Below are 22,928 nucleotides of genomic sequence, written 5' to 3' on the forward strand. Positions count from 1 at the left end.
GTCTAGATGGGGAGATTAATGTATAGGAATAACTACAACTTCAGGCACTGAAGGGTTACAAGGATTGCTTAGTCAGGAACATCCTTGTCACTTTCAAACTCTATCAGTGATAGAGCCCCTAGAAGAGAGAATTCTTTGCCCAATCTCACGAAATATTGCTAAATTAACACAAAGTGACTAAACGAGCTAAGTCATATAGCAGCCAGGTTTCAGTATAGACAAAAGAGGATCCATGTGTTCAAAAGTTTTTTTTTTTTAATAGAAATATTTGTTGGAGAAAATTGAAAGAGAGAATTTTATCAGACATTTAATTTTTCTGCATCCCAGGGGAAAACTCAACCATGAATAGCACAGAGGAGGGAACACCAGGCAAGACCAACCTTTAAGAAACTTACTGAAGAAGACGGTTCAGAAAAATAAACTTTTGAGGAACCAAACATCCTACCCACATTTGTACCATGTAAAACCCTCCTGGTTTCACAGCCTGAATTTCTCTGGAGCACAGATGAGTGGATTTAGCAGAAATGGCTGTAACTAAATGGCATTGAATGTATAGTGTGTAACTTTAAAGACAAAACTGAGTTTTGAAAACACAAAACTGACATCCCCATGCCCAATCATATTGGACAAGATGTTTTGATCCTCAGGTTCTCTCTGATGGATTGAATTCCTGAGGAATGTGGACCAATTCAATGAAGTGTTAGCAAGAGCTATAAAATCGTCATTCAACAAATTTAAGCAGATTTGAAATTGAAGGCTTGAAATAAGGTAGTAAAATGTCCAAACTTTTTTTTCTCCCTTTTGGAATATTTTGGGATCAGCTTAATCTCTTATTCCTATTCCTGTCCCATATCGCCACATGAACTGTACCCTAGCCAACGTTTAATCTGCTGCGTATCATACTACAGTGTCAGAAGCACTCAGTAGGATGCTGGGGGGAGGGGCAAAGAGGCAGAGCAAGAGCCTTTGTTCAGAGGGAGCCTTTACAATGTCCTAATCAGGCCTCCATGTCCAATCCTACCTTAAAACAGTCAACAAGTATCAATTGTGTGATTTCATGTAAGCAGTTATATGCAGCTAGACTCTGGCTGGAAACAAAGAAATGAATGTAAAACACCGTCTCTGCTTTCCAAGTCCTTATCATCACTTTAATTAATGTGGCTCAATTTAGTTCATTAAGGAAACAATATCTTTTTATCAGTCCTTGCGTTTATGTTTATACTTAATGCAGTGAATGATATTTGTTTAGTGAAGCTGTCTTTATATGATGGGCTCTAAGTGAGGCTGGCACTCAGAAGTGTGTCATAATGCAGATGAACACAAAGTGGCTTTTCATGTTCAGAAGCATTTGCGTGTTTTGTTTCATTTTTCATATGCAGTAATGTGTTCATGAACTCCAGGCCTGTAGGGCAGATAACAGTACCCTTCCTGAAGACCTAAGGGGGCCCCATGTGCCATCTCCACTTCCCACATCTTGGGGGATAAACAATAGCTGTGTTTGGTCACTCTTCCAAAGGACTGCTATCTTGTCTTTGTTTAAAAAAAGAAAAATTAGCTGGGTCCGTGAAGAGGTGCTTGTCTTTTGAAGATATCCCTAAAAGCCTTGAGTGTATTTTGCCTATCTCTCTCTTGTCGAAATGATTGCAATTTGAATTTTGCCACAGTAAAATTCATTTCCTGTCTCCCGTGGGGTACAGTTTTGCTATAGCACATTCACATGCCTGTCAAGTGATAGCGTGGGTTAGTTAAGAGCAGCAGGAAACGAGAAGTGCAGTGTTTTATAATCACACAATTGGCATTTTGCATTAGGAACAACAGTTCAGCAGGGAGGAGTATGAGGTGCTGGATAAAAGCTGCAGCTTCGAGCCCGAATCTCAGTGCTATCCCTTCCTAACTGTGCATCTCAGGCTCAGAGAAACTAAATAGCTGCTGGTTTTGTCTTCTATAAGATGGGGGGCCTTAGTTTCTCAGGGCTGCTGTTATGAGTACCACAAACTAGAGGACATAAAACAACAGAAAGTTATTGTCTCACAGTTCTGGAGGCTTGAAACCTGAAATCAAGGTGTTGGCAGGGCTTTGTTCCATCTGAAACTTCTAGGGGGAAGTCCTACCTGCCTGACGTGTTCTAGCTTCTGGTGTTTGTCACCTGTCCTTGGCTTGGAGCTGCAGCACTCCAACTTGTGCCTCCTCCATCTTCACCTGTCTTCTCTCACATAGCCTCTGTCATTGTCTTTCCCTCTTCTTATCAGGACACCAGTCACACTCGATGAAGGGTCTGCCCAACTCCAGTATGACCTCGTCTTAAATTAACCAATTCCGTCTGTGGCAACCATATTTCCAAATAAGGTCACATTCTGAGATACTGGAGGTTAGGGCTTCAACATATCTTTTTGGGGGATGCAAGTCAACCCATAACGTGGGGTGTATGTATATCACCAGTAGCACAGTGTACATGGAAAGCATTCTATAAATGATAGTTATTATTAATATGAATAGTGCTGAGAAGAAGTAGGGATGGCATTTGTCACTAAGAATGTATTGATCTTCCCCTGTGCCTGTGAAGCTGTGATAGCCAGTCTGGGGTAGAGAAGGCACATGGCCATGTGCAATTCATTCCTTTATCCTTCTCAAGTCCTGGGTGAGCTAAGCCAAAAAATAAATCTAGGTATTAATTTAACTAGCATTCATCAAGCTTCAGCTATGCACGGTGGACCATGCCAAGTGGTGTGGAGAATGCAAATATGTAAGATGTGGGAAACATGGCAGTTTATGATGTAAAGGAGTAAAGTGTTCTGATAGTTCTGATAGTTCAGAAGTGCTCTCCCTGTCCTCTGGACAGAGATTTTCTCCAAAGGGCAGCCTTTGAGCTGGGCTTTGAAACATGGTAGAAATTCTGCAAAATGGTATTTCAGGCAGAGAGAGGCAAAAATCAAAGGCTTAGTTTAATTCCCCATATTTACACACAAAATTTGGGTAACTTACTTCCTATTCCCAGGGGACTCATGATATTCTTTGTTCTTATAATACATTAGTATTTTCTTTCTTTAAGCAAAAACAATTGTTTGCAGCTGGGGCGGACTTCCCCGTTGCAGGCTGCTCTCCTTCCTTCACGGGGAAGGCACGTCACTGACCTGAAACTTGAGCAAATCTGGCAGGGTCAAGGCCAGGTCTTCTGGTCTAAGAAAGGGTCGCTAGTTACAAACTCAAATATAATTCAGAAGAGGGTTTCTCATTACAGCTGGCGAGTCCTTCCATCCCTTTCATCTTTTATAGACACCAGTGAGAGCCATACATTTTCAAATTGTGTGCGAGACCAGTTTCAAAATTGAATAGAAAAGAAAGACATTTTACCAACACTGATTAACTTGATAGCTTTGAGTGCAGTCTTAGTTCAAGTTCTTCAGAACCCAGCAGGCTATATGGATTTGTCTTTAGTTATTATCCTATTTCGGGCCATCTGGAGAGTCAGAGAAAGGAGATGGTCCGTGGAAACTTCAGTTTCCCTCCCACCACTGTGATGCGTGCTGATGCACCTCGGAAAGCCTGGCCTGCCTTCTTTGGCAGGGCAGACCCATCTCCACCTTGGAGCTGAAGAGCTGTATCCCTGGAGAAACATGAACCTAGAATTAAGGAATGGGCTGCCCCAGTCTCTAAACTCCCAGCCCTATACTCCAAGACTTTTTGAGTCTGTTGCTCCAATATGTTCCTGCTGAATTATTTCATTTTCTCTGCAACTGTTTCCAATGTATTTCATCTGTGCAGTGATGCAGTCTCACCCCCCACCCACCCATCCTCAGCCCCTGCCATGGAGAAACCCAGCAAATGAGGTCTGGATTTTTAGATTCTGAGCCATCAGGCAAAAAGGAAGTGGGTCTGCTAACTGTACAATATAAGGTGGCTTCAGCATTATCAGATCTTTTCATTTGCTTGCTAGGGAGGAAGAGGAAAAAATACTTTAAAGCAAGGTTTAAAAAATAAGTACAGATTGGACTTGGGTTTGTTTTGCTTTTCACCCTTTCTCTGCAGAGTCAATATGGAGTTGAACAGCATGATTTAAAAGGAGACTGTAGAAAAGAGAGAGAGTGATTCCTTGCAGGACGTGCTGTGACAGCTGGAGCAGCGCCCAGGTCATGTAGCCTAACCCCCTGCCTTCCAGCTCCTGACTTCAGAGCAGACTCACTGCTCAGTTGTGCCCAGGAAGGTCTTTGCATCCATTTCAGCCTTCAAAAGTGAAGAGCCGTAAAAGAGGGTATTTTGTTCATGCAGAGGACAGCTTCAGCTTCCACCTAGGTAATTGGGGGTAATTACACTGTCTTGCTTACCTCATGATTTTTATGTGATTCAAGTGGAATAATGTCTGTAACAATACATGGACCAAAATAAAGAGCTAAGTAAATAGAGAATTTATAGCACATCTGTCATTAAAGAACTTAGTGATGTCTTTTTCCCCTGCAAATGAAGCTAGGACAAAATTTGAAATTGGCCATCAGGGCTATAAATGAGACTCCCTCTTCCTCGCTGGTGGACCCCACCCCCACCCCACCAATGCCTTTTTCTAAGAGGAATAATTGATGATTGACACCTAGTCCAGCCCAGGAAGAAAAATTTGCATGCCATGTGAAACATGGTCTTCCCATGATTACATACCTGGTTTTCTTTTGATTAAAATTATTTCTCAAATGCCTGCTTGTGTCTGGTGCTGAATGAGGCATACTCCAGTCATAGGTTCTGTCTCAAGGGGCTTGTACTTCAGGAGGGGCAATAAAACAAGAACATGAATTATACTCTAAGGAGACCAGTGGCAAGTGCAGTAACAAATACGGACATGGGAACTGAAAGAGGAAGAAAAATTATTTCTAATATAGGAGAACCAAGGAAGAATTTAAGAAGGGGTTAGTATTTGCAGTTGGATGGGTAAGATTTAGATCAGGGGTTGCAAACTCAAATGCCTTAATAGAGCCAAACAGGTAACCTAAGGAAGTAAAGCAGGCTGGTGTCAGACTATAGGGAGTGGTGGTGATGGGGGTAAACTGGAGAAGAAAGGCTTGGTCACTATTCAGGTAAAGTCAATTGTTGCCACCTTGGAATGTAGGCCCTATGTGACCAGATCTTATTGTTCCTGAGAATCTAGAAATCTGTTTTAGGTAAAATCTCCCAATTTTACACCTAATAAAAATAAGCTAAGATCCTATAAAGGTAAACATACACACGCATACACACACAAATACATACACACTGTTACTGGTTTATACCTCTGACTTAAATGTTAGGAGATGGAGTCAAGCACTCCAGGCTGAGAGGAAAATTTTCAACATGAACAAGAAACTTAAGTGGTTCACAAAAAGTTGGAATATTGAGTGCATGAGGGGCATTCTGGGAAATCTATTTGGAAAGCAAGTCAGAGGATCTTGAATGCCAGAACAGGAGATTTGAACCTAATCCTCTCAGAATGGGGAGCCACTGGAGGTTTTTGAGCAAGAGAGTGGATTTACCAGATGGGAGAATAATCTGGCCCAGCCCACTCTAACAGGTACATTTAAAGCAGAGAGAGCCTGGCATTATGCTTCTGTATTATCTATCACAATGCTACATGCGTCACATAAATTAAAGCATCTCACTAACAGAAGATAAGGGTGAAGTAGAGTTCGATAATGTTCATTATTTTCACTTTATGTGTGAGAAACAAAGCTTTCCAACGAGACACCCAAGGTCATACAGCTAGAGGGTAGGGCCAGGATTTTAATACAGGGACATTTGATTCAAAAACCTGGATGGTTAGCCCCTTTGGTGTGCTCAAATACAAATAAAAGTAGAGAGATTTATTATTTTTACATCTAATAACTGTAACTTCCTGTAATTTCTCACCAGATACTTAGTGATCTGAAAGCAAGGAGGAGCATTCAATCTTACCATGAGGGCTAGATGTTGAGGACATCATTTTGAAGTAGTAGGTACAAGTTCTGGTTATGGCAAGGGCACACTCAGGACCATTCTCCTTGGAAAAGGTGGATGATGATGAAGGATTGTCTTGACCATGCAGTATTTCACTGTAACATCTGCTAGGCTTATCTTTTAGAGCACAGTAACTTTGCATTCACTATCTACTACTAAATATGAAATAATTATAAATTTACGGACTCTTTCAAGGTTGTGACCCATGTTTCCCTATTCCCAGGAAAGAAGTTTTTGCCCCAGAGCCGGTTCTAGCTCAGTGACCTATGGCAGTAGCAATTTGAAATGATTACAAGTATGTTTAATGTGTGCATTGTCATTTGTACTTACTTGGATGGTTGGCTTTGTGGTTTTCTAACCTGAGAAGTGAATAAAATAAGCCCCAAGATCCACTTCAGTTCCAGAATTTCTTTTGTTGTCTGAAAATGAGCTGACTTTAGGGAATATTTGTATCGATAACTAATAGAATCATCCTAACAATTTTGTGCATACTTATTTTATTTAATGTGTGATCTATGAATTAGCTTTGTTTTTCCTCATGAGTAAATGGGTCTTTGAAAGGTTACTCCCCTCGCCCAGTGTTCTAATACATCTATCCCTCATTCTGAAGCAGAAGTTGGTTAACATCCTTGATTTTACTTTTATTTAATTTTTTCCGGATTACAAAAGATGTAATTTACAGTACAACATTTTCAGAAGTCAGATTCTTAGTAGTGGAGGCACAAACTCTGGATGGTCCTACTTAATTAAAATCAGACGTGGCCATCCAAGAGACAGTGCCTTAGCAGGCAACTCTGGCTATCAGTGTTGCTTCAGGTAACTGTGTGTACTGACTAAAGGTTATAACCCGAGAGTAGAGGAAAAGGGTAATATCCAGCTCCTCTTGCTGCTTTCTCCACCCAAGACGAACAAACAACCACCTCCCCTTTCAACAAACATGCACCTGTAAAGGCAAGGTTGATTCACATCGTGGCTTTTGAGAATGAAATACAAGTGATGCCAGAACCCCAAGATGATACATTGAACAAAGAATGTTCTTTGGTCTTTCAGGAACCCTGACTTCCTAATAAAAAACTAGCTCACTTTGTTTTGCATGAATAAAATTTCTAGGTCAAAGTCAAGTGAATTGGCAACACTAACAGTTTATTTAAGGCAGACACAGTCCAATAGTTTTACCCTTAAAAGGCTCAGGGAAATGAAATGACCTGACCTATCAAAAAGTCAGACTGGCCCGACAATTGAGTATTTGTTCACTAGGCCAGCAGGGTTTGCAAGAAATACACCTTGGAAAACCAAGGTGAGATTTTGCTAAACTGGTCCTAAAAGTTACTGAACCAAATAGATTCCTGGGGCACCAGGTTTTTGATTCTGTACTTGATTTTTAAAATATATTGGCTCTATATGAAAATGGAATAAAAATACAGATGCCTTTGGATGGTAATGTCTAAAACCAACACAAACACTCTCCTTTTTAGCTCTGCTGGCACTTTATTTCCTTAATGTGACCACATGTGAACCATTGCATGTTTTTAGGGAGTGGTGAAGAGATGGCTGAAACTTGTTCCCTCCTTTGAGAATTCACTGACTAATGGTTCAGAGCAACCTAGTAAGCACTCAGTATATATATTTGTGAAATAGAGAAAGCTGCTAATTCTGTCTGGGGACATCAGAGGGATGTCCTAAGACTGAGCTAACCTCTGAATCAGAGTCAAGCTTTGACAGTTAGGAGGAAGGTCACCCAATAGGGAAGGCAGGCGAGCGTCTTATATATGTGCTCAATTGCCGCTTGAACTTGGACTTTTATATTTAATAGATTTTCCTGCTTCCTGACTCCTCTCTGTGCAGACTTATCCTTGCATCTATATCTTCTGAGTAAATGCTTTGGTTAAACTTTCCATCTCTCCTCATCCTTTTACTCATTCAACCCTCAGGCATTTATTTAGCATCTGCTCACCTGGCTTCCTTGCTCCTGGGGAATGCATTGTGCAAAATCTAAACTTCCTGGTTCCCTTTAGTCATTCTCTCTTTATGGTCCAGAAATCACCAAATCCTGCTTACTACTTTCATATTCTCCCTTCATTCAAAATACATTGTTGAACAGAATAAAGTTTTTTTATCAGTTGAGGTTCTTTGGTGGCAAGCAGCAGACATTAAACAAGAAAAGGAATCCATCGAAGGGATTTGGGGGGTCTGGTAGACAGAATAAAGGCCTCCCCAAAATGTCCACTCCCTAATCCCCAAAACCTGTGATATATGACCTCACATGGCAATAGGGACTTTGCCGGTGTGATTAAGTTAAGGATCTTCAGATGGGAGATTAGCCTGGGTTATCCAGGTGGAACCAATGTAATCACAAGGGTCCTTGTAAGAGGAGAGTGGGGAGGGTCAGAGCCAGAGCAGGCGATGTGAGGAAAGAACAAGAGGTCGGAAGGTGTTCCTGCTGGAGGAAGGTCTTGCGCTCAGGAATGACGGTGGCCTCTGAACGCTGGAAAAGGCAAGTAGACATTCTCCTCTGGAGCCTCCAGGAGGAACCCAGCCCCGCTGGCACCTTGGTTGGAGGACTTCTGACCTCCAGAAATGTAAGGGATTAGAGCGATATTTTTAAGCCACAAAGTTTGTGGTAATTTGTGATGGCAGCAACAGGAAACTCACATGGGTGGGTGGGTGGGGACTCCCAGAATTGAGGGAAAAGTCAAACAATAAAGTGATGAAAAAGATGCTCTGGAATTCTGGGTAGCAGAAATGAATGGGTGATCCTCTTGGCACATTTCTTCCAAGATGTATCTGTTCCGGTTGCTTTTAATTCTTGTGTCTTGTGTCTTCTGTTTAGATTTAACATTTTTAGATAGGAACTAACAGAACTTGAATACGTTCTTCCTGTGGGTCTTGGTTGCCCCTGGGTGACCCACCTTGTGTCTACTGGGGTGGGTTGGAGACTTCCCACTCAGGGGGTGGTTCCCGGACTGGCAGCTTTGGCCTCACCTGGGAACTTGTTAGAAACACAGCCTCTTAGCCCCTTCCAGAGCTGCTGAATCAGAATCTGCCTTTTAGCAAAATCCCCAGGTGATTTGTATGCTCCAGAAAGTTCTAGAAGCATTAGTTGAAAGCAGGACCAAAGTGTTTTGTCTGTTGTTTGTTTTTTCGGTAGTGGGGAGAAGGCATGGAGAGGAGATAATTTTGGGATCTCACCGTAACCTTTCAGACAGAGAAGTCAGAGTGGGTTCAGTTGGAGTCACACACAACTAATCTGAAAAGATTGGGGTGCAGGGAAGAGAGAGAGAGAGAAACCCCCAATTCCTCATCCAAAGAGAACATAAAATAGAAACAAAGCCCCAAACAGAAGTTTACTGGAATTTCAAGATAAAACAGAAACAATTAAAGCCCCAAACAAAAGTTTACTGGAATTCCATAAATTTACATTGAAGGCATTTGTTTTGAATCCTGGAATTGGGCTTTCTTGTTGCCAGTCTCTCTTCATTTCCCAGCTGCCTACTATTTATCTGCCAGCTTGGCTGAAGCTCTCGTAACCTTGGGTGCAACTTTTCATGCTTTCTTGCCTCCCTTGCTGTTTTCTGTCCTTTTTTGTTTTCTCCAAACCTAAACTCAGTCTTCAAGGCCTTACTGTTGTTTCTTGAGTAGAACAAAGGGTTTGTTGTCTCTTAGCTTATTGGGGGAATTAGGCCAATTAGAGGTAAGGATGAATCTCCTGTACCTATTCCTATGCCTTGCACCAGTGAGGACTGCTGGGAAATCTCTGTGCATCCTTTTATGTGCAATTTCACCCAAACAAACTTCAAATGCTAACACTGAGGACATTAGTGGGGGGATCTTGACTTTACATGGTTGAGTAAAGATATAAAAACCCAGTCCTGCCTGTCAGAAAGTACCCTTTGCATCAATTCAACTGAGAGTTTTTGAGCACCTCCTCGAGACTGCTCAGTACCATGAGAATGCAAAGACCATTAAAACCAGGCCTATGAAGTTATGGAACTTAGTGTCTTGTAGCAAATACAGATATGCAGACAGGTGATAAGGCAATCACTGATACATTGCACAACATGGAAATAGTAGGAAGTGTCAAGCGATGATGAGTCGAGGGATTGATTTAATTTTGTGGTAGCAAAGAGGGTTGTGTTTGAAAAAAATAAATTTTTATCTAGGGGCCTTGAGAGAAGAACAAGGAATCCAGAGAGTTCCTTATAATAGCTTTTGCAAAATGGACTTGTGAATTGGGTTGAGTGTTAGCCAATTGCAAAGGCCAAGGTGAGGGATCTTGGGCGAGGCAGACTAAAGAGATGGGATTTTATCCTGATTGACAGGGCCTCTCAAATCAGGATATATGCATGGGCTTGGAGTACAAAGCTGTGTGTGGGGTGGTTGGGATGTATTTGGTGATCAGAGGAAGGAGAGAATGACTACCTCAGGATGAGTAGGTCAGGAACTGAGCAAAAATGAGGAAAAGAACAGCACTGATGGCCTGCTGAAGTTGTCAGCCATGACTGAGTAGCAGCAGAACCCTGAAATATTTCGCCATTTCTCTCGGGCTTTGATGTACAGAGTGGAGACGGGAAATGAAGGTTGGAAGCTTTGGGTGCCTTGGGTGGACAAACACCAAGAAGTGAAATTGAAGTGTCGGTGAAGGAGATATTAAAATGATAGAACATTCAATGCAAACTATGGAGAAATGGAAATGAAGCCAGGAGGAAAAATGTATTTGAGGAACTGAGGAGGCCTCAAGGAATCAAAGGTGTTTGTGAGCTTCAGGTTGCTGAAGCTGTAGTTGAGGAGTAGGATGTTAGAAACAAGTTTGCAGTTGATGTCAAGGTCTGGGTTCCCAGACTTTCCCAGCACCTCTTCCTCTATGAATTCAAATTGACATGTCCCTTTTGTGTTTATTTGAGGTGACAGAGGAGAGCACTGACGGGTGATATTGGGTAGTGGGAGACTATAATGGGGGTCCAAATGAATGTGGGTAGCAAGGCTGTTTTCTTCATGGGATACAGGTACCCTAGGTCCTAGGGATTCTGTGATTGGACCAAAATGTGGGAGCAGGAACTCCCTGGCACTTGGGATTCAACATCAGTGACCAGCCTTGTCTTTGTTCATCAAGAACTTATTTCCTAAAAGAGAAGATCAGATTGGGCTGAATTTGCTAATAACCGAACAAACCAAGGTCTTTTGCACCAAATCTCCCATGAAGCTGGGGTCTTTCCTCCCTGTGTCCACCCAATGTGCAGTTAGTTGCCTGGGGCTGGGATCTGGATCTAGGGTGATCATTTATGGCAAAAGCCCTGTACATCACTCCTGTGTGCCAGGCACTGTTCTAAGCACTTGAGCTTTATTAACTCATGTTATCACAACAACCTCATGAAGTAGGTACTATTATTCTCATTTTACATATGGGGAAACTGAGGCAAGGCAGCTTAAATAACTTGCCCATGTGCACAGAGCTAGGAACTGGCAATGACAGGAAAACTGGCTGCAGAGTTGCTGCCCCTGAAAAGAAGTGATTCTACCATGTTTCATTTTTTTTTTTAATTCAGTTTTATTGAGATATATTCACGTACTCTACAGTCATCCATGGTATACAATCAACTGTTCACAGTACCATCCTATAGTTATGCATTCATCACTCCAATCTATTTTTGAACATTTTCCTTATACCAGAAAGAATAAAAAAATTAAAAAGAACACCCAAATCATCCCCCCATCCCACCCCAATCTTCATTTAGTCCCTGTCCCCATTTTTCTACTCATCCCATCTATACCCTGGATAAAGGGAGTCTGATCCACAAGGTTTTCACCATCACGCTGTCACCCCTTGTAAGCTACATGGTTATACAATCATCTTCAAGAGTCGAGGCTACTGGGTTGCTGTTTGATAGTTTCAGGTATTTACTTCTAGCTATTCCAATTCACTAAAACCTAAAATGGGTTTTCTATAGTGCATAAGAATGCCCACCAGAGTGACCTCTCAACTCCATTTGGAATCTCTCAGCCACTGGAACTATTTTGTTTCATTCCACTTCCCCCTTTTGGTCAAGAATATGTTCTCAATCCCATGATGCTGGGTCCAGGTTCATCCCCGGGCATCATATCCTGCGTTGCCAGGGAGATTTACACCCCTGGGAGTCAGGTCCCATGTAGGGGGGAGAACAGTGAGATCACCTGTCAAGGTGGCTTAGCTAGAGAGAGCGGGCCACATCTGAGCAACAAAGAGGCACTCAAGGGGAGACACTTAGGCACAATTATAAGCAGGTTTAGTCTCTCCTTTGCAGTGATGAGCTTCATAAGGGCAAGTGCCAAGATAGAGGGCTTGGCATACAAAACTGCCAGCCTTCAATGTTTATGAGAACTTCAGCAACAACCTAAGTGAGGAAGTCCAACACTTCCTCCAGCTCCTCAGGGGGGCCCTGCATATATTTTTTTATTCTCTGCCCAGATTACTTTGGGATGTGTTGCTATTTCACACTAACGTGTGCAAACCTACCAGATCTCACTTCCTATTCAAAGTTCCACCAACATGTTTCTTAAAATGTGGCAGAAGGCTTCATGGTTTCTTCCCACAGCCTTTCACAGTCTAGCACATAACCAAGGTTTCATGTGGCTTCTTTAAATGTGTGGCCTTCTCCTGCCTACACCCCACACAAAGTCTTTGAGAGCTGCAAGTAGATCTAGTTATCTGTAGGAGGACCATATAATTTATCATTCAAACTGGGACAGTTTTGGAAGTGGAAGTGGGTGCTCTTATAGCTGTGCCAGCACAACTGGCACAAATGAGCACTGTCCCAGGTCAGCTAGGACATATGGCCACCCTGGCTACATGTTATATATTAACTGAGAATGAAGGAAGCCACCAAGTTTACCTTTACTATTTCTAACCTAAAATTGCCAGAGGAAGGCAAAAATCCTAAAAGGCCTGGTTTATAATAGGTTCTTAATAGATTTTCAATGAATAAGTGACAGAATTGGAGTGTGTTCCAAAGAGATGTGTGAAGAAGGCTAGAAACCAAATCACTGGGAGCAAGGAAGGAGCAGAACTGAAAAGTGCAAACAGGCTGCTCTTAGCAATAAATTCTGTCCCAGCACTTCTCAGTTGAGCAAGTTAGTACTTGGCTTTGACTTAAAGAGATCAGTCAGCAGACCCAAAAGAATTTCAGCAAGTCCAACCCATTTTTGCATTTCTTAGTGAGACTGTCACGAAAATGTCTGTATCTGGGGGAGGGGTGTGAGAATTTGGAATTGAGTCATCATTTCCTGATGTGGAAAGCAACCTTAAACTGTTAAAAGAGTAATAATAAGTCTTTGAAAAGTCCACGACCAGGGACAGTGGCTATCAAGATTTCTTTGAAGTAGCAAAGCTAATGTCACTTTACAAAGCTGGAGAAACTTGATACTTAGGAAATTGAATGTACCCCCAGGATCACCAAGCAGTCATGAAACCAGAACCAGCACCAACTTGATCATGCAGCTGGTCACTGTATTAGTTAGGATTCCCCAGAGAAACAGAACTGACAGAATATGTGTAAATATTAAGAGCTTTATTATAGGAACTGATTCATGCAACTATGGGGATTGGCAAGTCTGAATTCTGTAGAGCAGGCTGCAGGTTGGAAATTGGATGGAGCTGATGTTGAATGCCCCAGGAGAAGCTGGCTGGCTGGCTGGCTGACTTAGAGTTAGAAATTCTTCTTTCTGACTTCTGAAATCTTCAATTCTGGTTTTAAGATCTCCAACAGATTTTATGAAGAGACTCTTCTCTTGCTGAGGGCAATATCCTTTGTTGATTGTAGATGCAATCAGCTTTAGATGTGATCAACTGACAAATGATAGAAATCCATCTATGAAATACCCTCACGGTAACAAGCAGGCCAGTGCTTGCTTGACTAAACAACTGGACAGCATAACATAGCCAAGTTGACACATGAAAATAACCATCACGGTCACCAGTCCCAAATGTCACCAGTCCTAAATCTTTGTTGTGGGGGGAAGGCAGGACTTGGGGTGCCTCCTCTTCCTGAAGCTTCTAGTTCCAGTAATATTTGAGTTTGGCGGGGAAGGATAGTTAAGATGGGGGAGAAGGAGTAAGCTGCTTTTGTTGGCACAAGGTATTCTCACCTGAAGACTGTTTTCAATTCCACTTTCCCCACTCCTTTTCATTCAATAGACCTCTAATTTGTCCAGACTGCCTGAGGGCCAGCCACAGGGGCTGGTATCCCAACTTTACAGGAGTGGCAAAGGGTGGGGCTGATGCTCCAGATCCCAGGGAGAGCCTGCTGGACAGCATCCGCATCCCTTCTCTGCATGTCACTCCCAGACTCGCAGACTTGCATGCCCTAGAGGTGAGGAGGGGCAACCACCCAGCAGTTCCCTGGACAACAGAGCCGGCGTGTCCAACATCCTATAGGACGATGAAGCTGTGATTGGGATGAGAGTTCTTAGTTCAGAAGGATTCATCATTTTTGAAAACCATGGATCTCTGGTTTTACTAGAGGATTTTAGGTCTACTTGCTGCCTCTGCCCCTTTTATCCAACTGGTCTCCACCCTTTCCTGGTAATGAATCTTCTTTGTGTTTGATGCCGATTTCCTTATAAGGACAGAATGTGTGCAGAAATGATTTGCTTAAGGATTTCAACTAAAGCACAGGAAGGGAAATATTATGAGGATAAGGTTTTAAGTGAGATAAGTGTTGGAAAAATAGTACTCAGTATAAACTGAGGATTTGTATATATTTGAATGAAAACAGTTTCTTCATCCTCACTCAATTAAAAAAAAAATGTATGAGTTCTAAGGTAGCTTGTGCTAATCTCTATCTAAAGATTGTAGCAGAAATGTGACCAAACTTGTTCTTTTTGAGTTGTATTTTTTCATCATTGTACATGTTCCAACAGTTGAGTCATATTGGCAGCATAAGTTTTCCAAACAATATAAAACTGTCACTGGCCATGGACTTAATACACTTTTCTCGAGTTATGTGAGAGACCAAAACCACAGAGCCACTAATGAAGGGCAAGACTTAATCTTGTCGTGCTCATTCATTGTTTCAGTTCATCGCTCTTGACCTACTATTCTGTGGCTTCAGATGATGAGTGTCCTCACAAAACTGTGATCTGAACTCTTAATGGTGAGAGAGGGGTATTTATGATTGTTGTTTACTTCTCTCAAAAACATGACTCCTTGGAGAACAAGAGGATTGAGATCATTTGTAGAAAAACAAGTTTATTGCAGTGCTGTGTAAGCAGCAGAGAGAGCCATTTGGGGTGCTGAGATCTGCCAGAGCCAGAGGAAATTGAGTTCACCGTTCACTCACAGCACCCTGGAGGCCCTGTAGTGCTGGTGAGCAGCTCCAAAGCATCTCCTTCAAAATTTTTTCTGTCTTCATCCATCCAGATTCTATAGCACCCTCTTTGAAAGTGGTCGGTAAATAGGCAGGTTCTCAGAGTTTAATTTCTAATAGATAGGAACATCAGAAATCCAAGGAGGCTATGGCTAAAAAAGGTTTTTGTTATTTCATTATTTATTTATTGCTTTGATAGTTAAACTAGCAAACTGAAGTCTTGCCTTCCTGATGACAGCCTTAGAGGACAGAGTGCCCACCAGTGGAGGACGGTTGGACCTGTGTGATTTTTTTTTTTAAAATGTATTATTAGAAAAATTGTAGGTTTACGGAAAAATTATGCAGAAAATTGAGTTCCCATACACACACACCCAGTCCCCCCCAAAGTTTTCCCTGTTTTTAACACTTTGCTTTAATGTGATAACTGTTACATTGATGTAACAATATTAACTATAGTCCAAAGTTTACATTAGGATTGACTGTGTTGTAGAGTACTGTTTGTTTTCTAATTTTTATTCCAGTAATATAATATACCACCTAAAATTTGTCCGTTTAACCACATTCAAATATATAATTCAGTGTTGTCAATTACGTTCATAATATGCTACCACCCCTATCATCCATTACCAAAATTTTTCCTTCACCCCAAACAGAAATTCTGTGCCAATTAAACATGAACTCCTCAGTTCCTACCCACACCCCAGCCCCTGGTAACTTGTATTCTAGTTTCTAACTTTATAAATTTGCTTATTCTAATTATTTCATATCAGTGAGATCACACAACATTTGTCCTTTTGTGTCTGGTTTATTCTCAAAGTGATGTCTTCATGGTTCATCCATGTTGTTGCATGAATCAGAACTTCATTTGTATTTATAGCTCAATAGTATTCTGTGTGTTTATACTACATTTTATTTTTCCATCCATCAGTTGATGGACAGATGGATTACTTCCATCTTTTTGATTAGGAGACTTTTATTAAGCAGTTTTATTGAGATATATTCACATACCATACAATCCATCCAAAATGCATTATCATTGGCTCACAGTATAGTCCCAGAGTTGTGCATTCATCACCACAATCAATTTCAGCGTGTTTTCATTACTCCAAAAAGAAAAATCCCTCCCCCTTATAACCCCCTATTATTAACACTTAGCATTGGTGTGGTACCTTTGTGACAATTGATGACAGAATATTAAAATATTACTATCAACTGTAGTCCATGGTTTGCATTAGCTTTATTTCCCCCCTTATACCACCCTATTATTAACACCTGTGATAATGACGTACATTTGTTCTACAGTTGTCTACGGCAGGGTTCACTGTGTTATACAGTCACATGTTTCATCCTCTAGCTTTCCTTCTAGTGACTTACATGACCCAAAATTTCCCCTTCCAACTACGTTCACACACATAATTCAGTGCTGTTAATTACACTCCCAATAATTTGCTACCACCACCTCTATCCATTACCAAACATTTAGAATCAACCTAATTAAAAATCCTGCACAAATTAAGCATCAGCTCCCTACTCTGCCCTCATTCTATCTCCTGGTAACTTATACTCTAGATTCTAACTTGATTGAACCTGTGTGATTTTGAAGGCACCTTGACCTGAATCCATTGAAAGGCTTTGGTCTACTAGACCCACTCATTAAATATCTGCATAGATGAAAGATAAGCTAAGGCCAACGTCTGAGAGCTGTACTCGGTTTTATTGCTTCACTAACCAAATTGGCAAAATTCTGAACTTTCACTGAGGGAGAAATGGGATTTATCTGCAATTCTCTTTTGCAGTTTGGGATGTTTATGAAAGGATAGGGAAGATGCTTGTCTTTCCCCCGATGCGATAAATTCAGATGTGCCCAAGTTCTTACAGCCTTATAATAAGCGTAATGAGTTACTGAGTGATTTTAATGTAAGATGAGGGATTTTTTTTCCCCATCAACTCTTCAAACAGTCTGTGGATTGGCATATAAGTAAGTATCTTGGTGTCTAACCTAAAGCCCTTACTTTCCAATTACTTATGGAAGGACTAACTGTTCTATAGGATGTTTCTGTGTGATATTATTAGACTTCTGTGCATGTACCTACCACTCCATTATGGGAAATGCCAGGGTTTAGCAAGGAAGTAGCATAAGCTTCTCGAGATATTTGCTGATAAGGTGGGGTTCAAATATTTGACATTTTCAAGTTAACAGATCAGGCTCATGTGTTCATAATGCCGTTTACTCTCTAGAAAACATTTATTCTGTTTCTGAGAACAGTCATAAATGGGAAAGGTTTATAGAGTTAATTCAGCTCTTTTATTTCTGAGGTGGTGTTGGATGGAGTCATGGAATGCATAGCACCTCCATAAAAATGTTGAGGGAACGAGAGTAGGTTTCTAGACCAGGGAGAAAATAAGAAATTACCAATTGGACAATTTAATTGAGATACTGATGTGAGGAATGTGACGGGAAAGGTGGGAAGCATTCACTTCTCTCCTTATCTACTACTGGAGTTGTAACACTGCAGTGACTTCTAACACCAACTGCAATATGATTCTGACTGCACCCGGAGTTAGGTCAGGTTCCACAGGTTAAGGGCCAAGGGTGCTGTTACTTCAGACACCAGCTGCAAGTTCAGGGGCCACCCACCCTTCTAACCAACTGGCTACAAATTCAGGGGTCCCAACCAACCCTTTAGATTCAATAATTTGCTAGAATGACTCACAGAATGCAGGAGAGTGCTATACTTACGCTTAGTTTTATCATAGCAAGAAGGATACAAATAAGCTGCATAGGGCAAGGTCTGGGAGGGTCACTAATGCACAGGTCTCTTCTCCTGATGGAGTCAGGATGTGCCAGCTTCCTGGCACATCAACATCAATATATATTGACAATCATGGAAGCTCATCCAAGCTTTGGGTGTCGTGAGTTTGATGTGGTTTCACTGTTAGGCATGATTGAATCAGTGCCTGCATGGTTGAACTCAATCTTCAGCCCCGTTAGCCTCCCTGGAAGCTGGCCTGATGTGGGTAGCTCAGAGTCCTAACTCCCTAATAGTAAAGTTGATGTTTCTGGTGTGGCCAGCTCCCCACCCTAAGATTATGAGTGAGGCTGACTCCAATCTGAGTCTTCTCCCTAGCATAAATCATCAGGTGTGATCTGGAGCCCACCATTAATATCCAAAGACCGTCCTATCACAGGGAAATTTCTAGGGTGTAAAGGTTACCCCAGGAGCTGGGACAATGGCCAGACCTCTTTTTGGAGGCCAACTCCCTTACTATCCAAACACCATGTAACTCGTTTTTCATAAAGCTATAGAAATGCTTCAATTATAAATCTTCAGTGGCAATATCCTGAAACAGGATTGCAGTGTGAGATGTAGATATTACTCAGTGAAAACAAGTTCTTTCTCAGACAATGTCACTTCTACCTTCTTAAGCAGAAAAAGAAAAGAGACTTAGAAACTTTTTTTTTAACATATTTTATCATTTTATTAGGAATAATTCCAACTGGGTTATGAAGAAACTTATTCATTGAGTTTGTGGAGTTTCCCAAAAACTCTTAATGAGTATAATGTTCACCAACAAACAACAAAACATCAGCAGAACTATTATATACTGGGCAGACTCAAGCTGATACCAAAAGCAACATGCAACATAAAAAAGATATGATATAAAGGAAGACGGCTGAGTATTTGAAACCATCTCAATATGAACTGTTTGCAGCCAGCATAGAACTAATTAGCTACCAATTCCAAACCACACCAAGGTCAGTTTGGCTGATAGAAGCCAGGAGAGTCAATAATGGGAGAAAAAAAGTTCCTCAGTGTAAGAGATCTGAATTCCTATCCCAGGAATGATAAGGGTGTCAATAAAGTAGGATGGGGTTATTTAAAACATCATTTATTGTGGTATCAAAAAAACATTCAAAATGGATTTAAAGGTGTCACAGACTCTCTATCCAGGCATTTAGGTTTAAGGGAAGTAAAATTAAAAGAGGACTTTTTTTCCCAACAATAATTGGCAATGAAATAGAGACTTTACAAATTTTTATACTGTCAAATTTTAAGTGGAAAGTAAAGCATCTTACTTTTTTAATCCTGTAATTGAAACTTTAGAAAATATTCAAGGTAATTATCATCAGCTTAAAATAAAAATATATGGATTTTCTAAGATCACTAGTCATAATTATTTTTATATTTTCCCTATCTGATCTCTGAACTAACAATAAAACGTCCTCTCTCTTTCCCCATCTTTCTCTGTTCCCCATCCACCCCTCACCATTCACCCCTCAATCTCTCTCCCTTAACAAGCCATAATAGAGAACTGAAAATCCACAGGGCAGTAGTGCTGCATTTTGCAGTAGTTTTATCACTCAGTTTAAAAATACTCATTCATGGGAAGAGCCCAGAATTCAGTTGGAGATGTGGATGGAGCAGATCTGGTTGGGACTGGTGTGGATCGGGCCAAGGGGTGAAGGTTGAGGCTGACTGTGTGTTTAAACTTTGGCTTCCGTGTGAGACCAAGGGAAGAGATGTTTGGTGTAGGATCTATATTTGCTAAACAATATAACTTCTGCAGTCGGTTTGTTCAGACACCACAATTGCATGGAACTTTGAATGGGAGGTGAGATAGGGTGGGTCTGTATAGGTTAGAGTGAAATAGCAACACATCCCAAAGTGGTTTGGGCGGAGAATAAAGGTATGTATTCAGGGCCCCCCTGGGGAGCTGGGGGTGGTGGTGTGGAAGTGTTGGACTTCCTCACCTGGATTGTTGCTGGTGTTCTTGTAGGCATTGGGGATTGACGACTTGGCGTGCTGGGCCCTCTGTCTTGGGGCTTGCCCCTGTGGGGCTTGTTGCTGCAGAGGAGAGGCTAAACCTGCTTATGGTTGTGCCTGGGAGTCTCCCCCTGAGTACCTCTTTGTTGCTCAGGCCTGGCCCTCTCTCTCTAAGCCACCTCGACAGGTGAACTCACTGCCCTCCTCCTATATGGGACCTGACTCCCAGGGGAATAAATCTCCCTGGCAACGCAGGATATGACTCCCGGGGATGAATCTGGACCTGACATTATGGGATTGAGAACATCTTCTTGACCAAAAGGGGGATGTGAAATGAAACGAAATAAAGCTTTGGTGGCTGGGGGATTTCAGATGGAGTCAAGAGGTCACTCTGGTAGACATTCTTACACACTATATAGATAACACTTTTTAGGTTTTAATGTATTGGAATAGCTAGAAGTAAATACCTGAAACTATCAAACTGCAACCCAGTAGCCTTGACTCTTGAAGACAGTTGTGTGGTGGTGTAGACTACAAGGGGTGGCAGTGTGATAGTGGAGGCCTTGTGGATTGCACTCCCTTTGTCCAGTGTGTGGATGGATGAGTGGAAGGATGAGGACGAAGACTGGAGGAGGGGTGGGGTGGGATGGGGGGATGATTTAAGTGTTCTTTTTTATTTTTATTTTTTGTTCTTGTTTTGATTCTTTCTGGTGTAGGGAGGGTGTTCAGAGGTGGATTGGGGTGGTGAATGTGCAGCTGTGTGGTGGTGCTGTGAGCGGTTGGTTGTGAGCCATGGATGGTTGTATACTGTGTGGGTATATCTCAGTAGGGCTGAATTTAAAAAAATACCTAGCGGTGAAAGATTTTGTTTTATCTCAAACAATAACAAATACCACTGCTACCAATAAAAAGCGCCAATTCCCAAAACGTGTGCCAGAGATGTTTCAGCACAGCGGAAAGCACCACCTGTGGTGCTTCTTCCCCCTACCCAAATTTTAGTCTTGCCACCCCTGGTCTGACAAATGGGTTTAGTGATGGCTGCATCACCATAAAATGGGAGTTCTTACACTTGTCCATGTGTCAGAATCACCTGATGAACGTTAAATATCCCAGTTCAGCTTCCGCCTCAGAACCCCCCCCCTAATATTTTTTAACGAGTCAATTTCTAGGAGACGAGGTGGACTGACTTCCAAAATAGAGGCTTTTGACCTAAGCTGCCTATTAGAATTACCCAGGGAGTTTAAACAAAATCATTCTCTGGAGCCATCCCCAGACATTATAGCTCAATTTGTCTGCAATGGGGTACAGATTTCAGTTTTAAAATATATCTAGGTGATTCTAATTTACAAAGGTTGATAAACATGACCCTAAAGGAAGACCTGGAAGTAAATTTTTTATGTGGAAAGTTCAGGCAAAAATTTTTTTTGAATTGAGATTGTTCATATACCATATAATTATCCAAATATCTAAAGTATACAATCAATTGCCCCTGGTACCATCATACAGCTATGCATCCGTCACCACAATTAATTTTTTTTCAATTTTTAGAACATTTTCATTACTCCAGAAAAGAAATAAAGACAAAAAACAAACAAACAAACAAAAAACTCAAATCCTCCCATACCCCTAACCACCACTCCGCATTGTTGACTCATAGTATTGGTATGTTATTGTTGATGAAAGAACGTTACAGTGTTACTAACTGGAGTATATATTTTGCAATCAGTGTATTTTTTTTTCCCTATATGCCCTTCTATTATTAACTTCTAGTTATAGTGTCATACATTTGTTCTGGTTCATGAAAGAGATTTCTAATATTTGTACAATTAATCACAGACATTGCCCACCACAAGGTTCACTGTTTTATGCATTCCCATCTTTTAACTGCCAGCTTTCCTTCTGATGACATACGTGACTCTGAGCTTCCCCTTTCCACCACATTCACACACCATTCAGCACTGTTAGTTATTCTCACAACGTGCTACCATCACCTCTGTTCATTTCCAAACATTTAACTTCAACCTAGTTGAACATTCTGCTCATAATAAGCAACTGCTCCCCATTCTTTACACTAGTTTTATATCCTGGTAACTTATATTTCATGTCTATGAGTTTACATATTATAATTAGTTCATATTAGCGAGACCCTGCAGTATTTGTCCTTATGTGTCTGTCTTATTTCACTCAATATAGTGCCCTCAAAGTTTCTTTATCATCCCATTTTTTAAGACAGTTTTGTTCACACACCATACATTCCATCCTAATAAAACAATCATTGGTTCCCTGTATAGTTATGTATTTATGTATTCACCACCATCAATACTATCTATATAAGGACTTTCCATTTCTTCCACAAAGCAGGTGAAAGAGTCAAAGAAGGTAGAGAGACAAAAGAAAAAGAGAAAAGAAAGAAGAAAAAAACGAACAAAAAAATCTCCCACAAACATAACAGCTAAGAAGCAACAAAAGGAAAGATAGCATTAAACTAAAGTAAAGAGTCAGACAACATCGCCAATGCCAAGAGTCCCATACCCCTCCCTTATGTCCCCCTCTTATGTGCATTTAGCTTTGGTATATTGCCTTTGTTACATTAAAGGAAGCATAATACAGTGTTAACTATAGTCCCTAGTTTGTGTTGATTGTATTTTTCCCCCAATACCTCCCTATTTTTAACACCTTGCAGGGTTGACATGAATTTCTTCTTCCTCATGGAAAAACATGTTTGTACATTTTATCACTGTTGTTGAGCACTCTAGGTTTCAGTGAGTTACATAGTCCCAGTCTTTATCTTTCCTCTTTTCTTCTGGTGTCCACATGCTCCTAACCTTCCTCTTTCAACCATACTTACAGTCATCTTTGTTCAGTGTACTTA

At 41.2% G+C, this 22,928-nt stretch overlaps 1 protein-coding gene across 2 annotated transcripts in view; it reads left to right on the plus strand.

Moving 5' to 3' along the window:
• GNA14 (G protein subunit alpha 14) overlaps nt 1-22,928 on the plus strand; it is a 237,777-nt gene that overhangs the window by 42,948 nt on the left and 171,901 nt on the right. The window contains exon 1 of one of the 2 annotated variants that reach the window (XM_037798090.1): nt 4,276-4,290. The exons of the other annotated variant lie outside the window; for it this stretch is intronic. The gene's annotated coding sequence lies outside the window, so the exon portion shown is untranslated. Of the gene's footprint in view, nt 1-4,275; nt 4,291-22,928 lie in introns of those variants that run through there. 2 annotated transcript variants of the gene reach the window in all.

This window comes from Choloepus didactylus, chromosome 10 (assembly GCF_015220235.1).
Source record: "Choloepus didactylus isolate mChoDid1 chromosome 10, mChoDid1.pri, whole genome shotgun sequence".
NCBI lineage: Eukaryota > Metazoa > Chordata > Mammalia > Pilosa > Megalonychidae > Choloepus > Choloepus didactylus.